This window comes from Thunnus maccoyii, chromosome 8 (genome assembly GCF_910596095.1).
Source record: "Thunnus maccoyii chromosome 8, fThuMac1.1, whole genome shotgun sequence".
NCBI classification, from domain to species: Eukaryota; Metazoa; Chordata; class Actinopteri; order Scombriformes; family Scombridae; genus Thunnus; species Thunnus maccoyii.
Genome location: NC_056540.1, coordinates 13,596,327 through 13,601,652, shown reverse-complemented (window position 1 = coordinate 13,601,652; position 5,326 = coordinate 13,596,327).

Below are 5,326 nucleotides of genomic sequence, written 5' to 3'. Positions count from 1 at the left end.
CAAGGTTTCCAGGTGCTGGTTTTCTATTGTGGTTGGGCAACATGACAATAAATACAGTAATATAAGACAATAGAAATTTATTATAGCATTTACACCAAGTTAACTATCTCTTTTAATATCTGTGGTTGTATTAGTCCACTGACTCCCAACCTAGGAGCCACAATCTCTCTAAGGGTCATGTGATAACTCTGAGGGGTCGTGAGATGATTAGCAAGTTAGAAAGAAACAAGCAAACATATCAGCTACGTAAAACTGTTACATTACTCATACCTTTGCTTTTTAGGCCTCTAAAAAATATAAAGAATAAGCAATCTGAGAAAACGGGGAAAAAATGTTAGTGTTTTTATCACTTAAATTAATATATTTAAATTATTTTTACAAATAATATTTTTTGAGGTGGTACTTTGGGGCACATTGCCATATGGCAACATTGTGCAACAGAAACAATATATTCGAATTTATTATGAAATTCATACAAGATTATACAACTTTCTTAAATGGATTACTTTTTTTTCCACTGGAAAATGTTAAAATTCATTTTCACAAATACATGTGCTTAAGAGTGGGTCCAATGGTTCTACTGGTGGGCAAGGTTCCTGGGGCTTGCGCTTGAGACCTGGACCTGGGCTTTGACCCCTCCACAGGGGTTAGGGTATGGTATGGCATAGAGGGCGGCAATGGGGTAAGGGGCCATGTCAGAGGGTACGTGGAGGCCTCCACTATGGCTCTGGGGGTACGGTTAGGTATAGATATAGGAGATAACGGACACTTTTCGAATGCCACATCCTCAAATAACTCCCGACAAGTAGAGACTTGAAAGTCAGTGTGCAGGATTTCCTTGGGGATGCACTTCAATGAGAGGTAGAGCGGGGTTTCCACAACCTTTCTATCTAGGGGTCGCCCTACTGTAAAATTTGGAAGCCAAATTTCACCAAGTGCCAAGGGCAAGATCGTTCCCCCAGAAACAGTCCAGCAACAAGTGTCAGGCCATTCTGAGTCAATTGGACAACATTTCACACATAAACTAATGATGCCACCAGGTGCTGCTATGGTCACCAACGTTGATGTGCATCTACCGGGGGTAGCCCCGAGTGCATAGTTACCAGTTACCAATCCCCCTAGCTCCTTCATAGCCCAGGATATGAACTTACAATGGGGGACAGAGTGACGGCTCACTTTGGTCAAGGTGGAGTCTGACACCAGATTTTGTTTGTAACTAGGTGGCACCATAGACTCTCATACTAAATTTATTGAAAACCAATTCACTGTGTCTAAGAGTGTCTATTGGGCCAATCTGAGTTCAACTGGACTCCACTGGAAGTAAATGGACTGCATTTATACAGCGCCTTTCTAGTCTTCCGACCACTCATTCACCCATTCACGCACACATTCATATGCTGATGGCACAGCCTTCAGGAGCAATTTGAGGTTCAGTATCTTGCCCAAAGACACCTGGACATATGGACTGAAGGAGCCGGGATTCAAACCACCAATCTCCCAATTACTGGACCTGTTCTAATTCCTGAGCCATCATTCATTCATTCATTCATCATCATTCATTTTTTCATCTTTTTATACAGCAGCCCAAGGTTATGGGTGCCGACAGGAGGAATTTAAAGGTTTTTGCTTCAACATTATGTCTCAATCTTCATTTTTATGTATTTAATTCACTGAATTAACAAGTTCTCTTGACTGAATTTTCTCAAATTTTTCTTTGTCATGATACTGTAAATTGTATATCGATAGAGTAATATATAAATATCAGAAATATAAAATGGCATATACCAAGATATGTGTTTTTGAAATTTACAATTTTATCAGTATATTCTGAAAGTTATCTTTTACATTTAGAACTTGTTCTAAAATGCTTTTGTCTTTTCATATATTTAAATATTCTATTATTGTAATGAGAAGAAATTTAATCCGTGATAACTATGAGCAGTCAAGATTTTGTAGTTAACAAATTATTGATCTGTTTTAAGCTAAATACAAGTGGATTTGATGTGTCACAGAAGTTGAAGTGATCCTGACACCCGCCGTGATCATTGTCTAGTGGACAGAATGACAGCAGATCCCTCTCAAGAACTCCTGCAGCTTCCTGGATCCTCCTTTGGGACCAAATACATTACACGACACTTTCCATAAGGCCTTTTGGCAAGACTATAATTGAAACCGACAATAACAAAAACATTCATACAAACGTGACAGACCAAGCCCTGCTGCGCCGCATAGTGAAGCCTCCACCACCTCCTGAGGAAGTCACACATTATAGATGAAAGTAGACTTTGATAGAGCCCTGCTTAAAAGGAAACCAACTGGATGATTACTGGTTGGATGGGTCTCCTTTCATGCGTCAGATGTCCAGGCAGATGAGTTGATGTTAATGGCGTCCTTCTAATCTAACCTAGGAAGAGATTATGAGACTATTCATTAGCGACTCCCAACAACGCTCAGCTGCTGCCCCGAACAGGTTATTCGCTAATTATTCAGTGAACATAATTCACTATGATCTGCACGGGTTCTGTGAGAGAGCCTTAGATATTACAGAGCAGTTTTTTTTTTTTTTGCTTTTCCTCTTCTTTGCTGTGTGTGATTCGGTCAAGGACATAAAACTCTAAAGCACTGAAGTTACTGAGCAATCTGACATGGAGGTATTTGCTTTCTGGCTATTTACGTTAAAAACGGAATCACAAAATCTGTTGTTCACTGACCCATAATTGTTCTGTATGGCGTGCTTGTGATTAGTGCTGTTGTGAGCTGTTTGCCTGCATTTCTTCAGGAGGTAATGAGGAAGCCATCTCCCTGTTTACCATGCAGCATTCTGCAGGCAGAAAAGGAAGACAGGCACACAAAGCCCTCTAATAATATCCTTAATATGGACCACAGCAGGAGAGTCAGCCCCTAATGCAAACCACGACCTTCTGCTGAAGGAGAGATTTGGAGAGAACATGCTGCTGATGTGCAGATAGGACGAAACCTTCTTGTTGCACCCTTCTTTCTGTCTAAAATCATAGTAATATTATCCTGCTTGGTGATTCAGTGATGGGTTTAATGTATAGGTCCTCTAAACATGCCCAAAGAGCTGCATCCATGCTCCCATGAAACCTGTTCGGAGTGCACAGGTGATAAGAGGAGTTCAGCCACGCACGTCAAATCTCCAGTGACCCTTCCTTGGCCTGTTGCTGAAGTCCGCTGCGCTCTTTTTCATCGTGATAACAGGCAGAGAAGGCTGAGACTCAGGGCGATCCCTCTGCACCAGACAGTCAGCTCACTCCCATCCCACTACAATAGAACTAGTATGTGGCCAAGGGCGTCTACGCCTTGATAAATATGCATCAATGCCTCAGAGAAGATGTAGTTATTTCCACCGTTTTGTGTGGGTGTGTAAATTTATGTGCGTAATCCCTGTGTACTATATCAATGCTCCTGGTCAAAATGAGAATGAATATTCACACATATTCACACGTGTGTGCGTGTCTGTGTGCACACACACACACGTACACACATGGCTTATCCTTTTAAAGTCAATAAATACAGATATAGTGATATTACCATCTCCACACAGACATCGTACAGTGTGCTGCAGATGACACAACCTCTGAGCAGAGTCCGGATGATCCAAGCCACACATTTGTAATATGTATGCTTGCTGCAAATACAAAACTTATTAATCTCTTATGAATTTCAATGTATTTTATACTCACAGGCAAAACATTCTTCCTCCCTTTTAGAGCAATGAAAACAACAAAATCTTTCAACATCTGGTAATGCAGGGCAACTGGCTTCTCTTTCTGAGGTAGTTGCACTATCATCTCTGAAGTTATGACTGCACAGGTTTGTACAAGTTTTGTACTCTGTTCCTGGGCTCTTTTATACCGTTTCTCACAAAGCTTGTATTGTATCTTACATAAAAACCTGGTATTTTATGTAAGATGCTAAAAGCAGATGGAGAGTGAAACCTGTTGGACTCAAAGATTCCTTCCTAATGTGCTTTCAATGTAAGTGATGTGTAAGTGTCCTTGTTTTTGTGCAAAAATGTATTTAAGCGTTTATTGGAAGATAATATTAACCTTCAGCTGTCCAGGTTTGTCAAATCAAGCAGATATCTTCCACAGTTTAAATCTTTTTAATGCAAAAAATTTCATCTTTGTGTTTCCCTTCTGAGCTGTGGTGGAAGGATGGTAACAAAGAGGGAATTTGGTACTAAAAAGACTCAAGACTTAATTTGACTAAGCTGGACGTCTGAAGCTTCATATGGATTTTGTCCCCCATCATTTACATTGGATTTGCATTAGGAAAGTATCTTTAAATGGTCAGTATTAGCGGGAGGGATGATTACAGCAAGAAAAACCTGTTTCAGTGTTCATTTGGGCACCTGACTGTTGTTTTAAGACAGACTTGAAAAATTTGTCAACCTGTCCTTCAAAAGGGAAAATCCACCGTAACAAAAAAGAGTTTTACTGATTTCACAATGAAGTCACGTGATTCAAACACAGCTGCATATGAACTGTTGATGTCATCAGGTGTCACAGGTCGACCGACGCTGACTTAATGACTGAATCTGTGGACATTTCTAAATGTAACTCTGCTGGCTGTGAATCAGAAAACGTCCCCAGTAAAATCACATCACTGTGGCGGCGGTGGCTGTCCCAGAGGAGCTGCTCCATTATTCACTGTCTGAGGAGCAGCTTTGGGGTTTGTGCCTAGATGACATCATCATCATCATCCTCACTACTGTCTGTCTCTGCTGTTCAGCTTGACAAGTGAATTGACCAAATTCACACATTTAAACCAAGAAGTATTGCAGAAATAACATATGCTATTAAGAGTCCAGTTTAAAATCAGTCATGTCTTGAACTGTTGATGTTAAAAACATATTTCCCACTGATATATTTGGACATTAATTTTATAAACATTTCAAATCATCATAAAACTTTCTTAAAGCTTGGTTTGCCAGGTGTGTGTGTGTTGCCACAAAAGCTCCCAGAGCCGTATCACTGAATTTGGTGAGTAGAAATCTATGAAACCGGATCAAATGCCTGAGGGCAGAGTCCTGGTGAGGAGGATACGTGCGCTTGTTCTGGTCATGCTCTGTCATTCAGTCGTCTTTAAGACTTTCAAATGGATTCACGTAAATCGCTGTGAAACTGCATGCACATTTCAGGATTTATATTTGAATCAGGCTCACCCCGTTTCATACAGAGCTGACAAATCATACCAAATGGCCCCTTCTTAGACTGTTTGGTCAGGCCCACTAATACAAAGATGGATGCATGCAGGTTACAACTGTTATAATCTTATTGGAGATTTCACACTGACTGTCAGA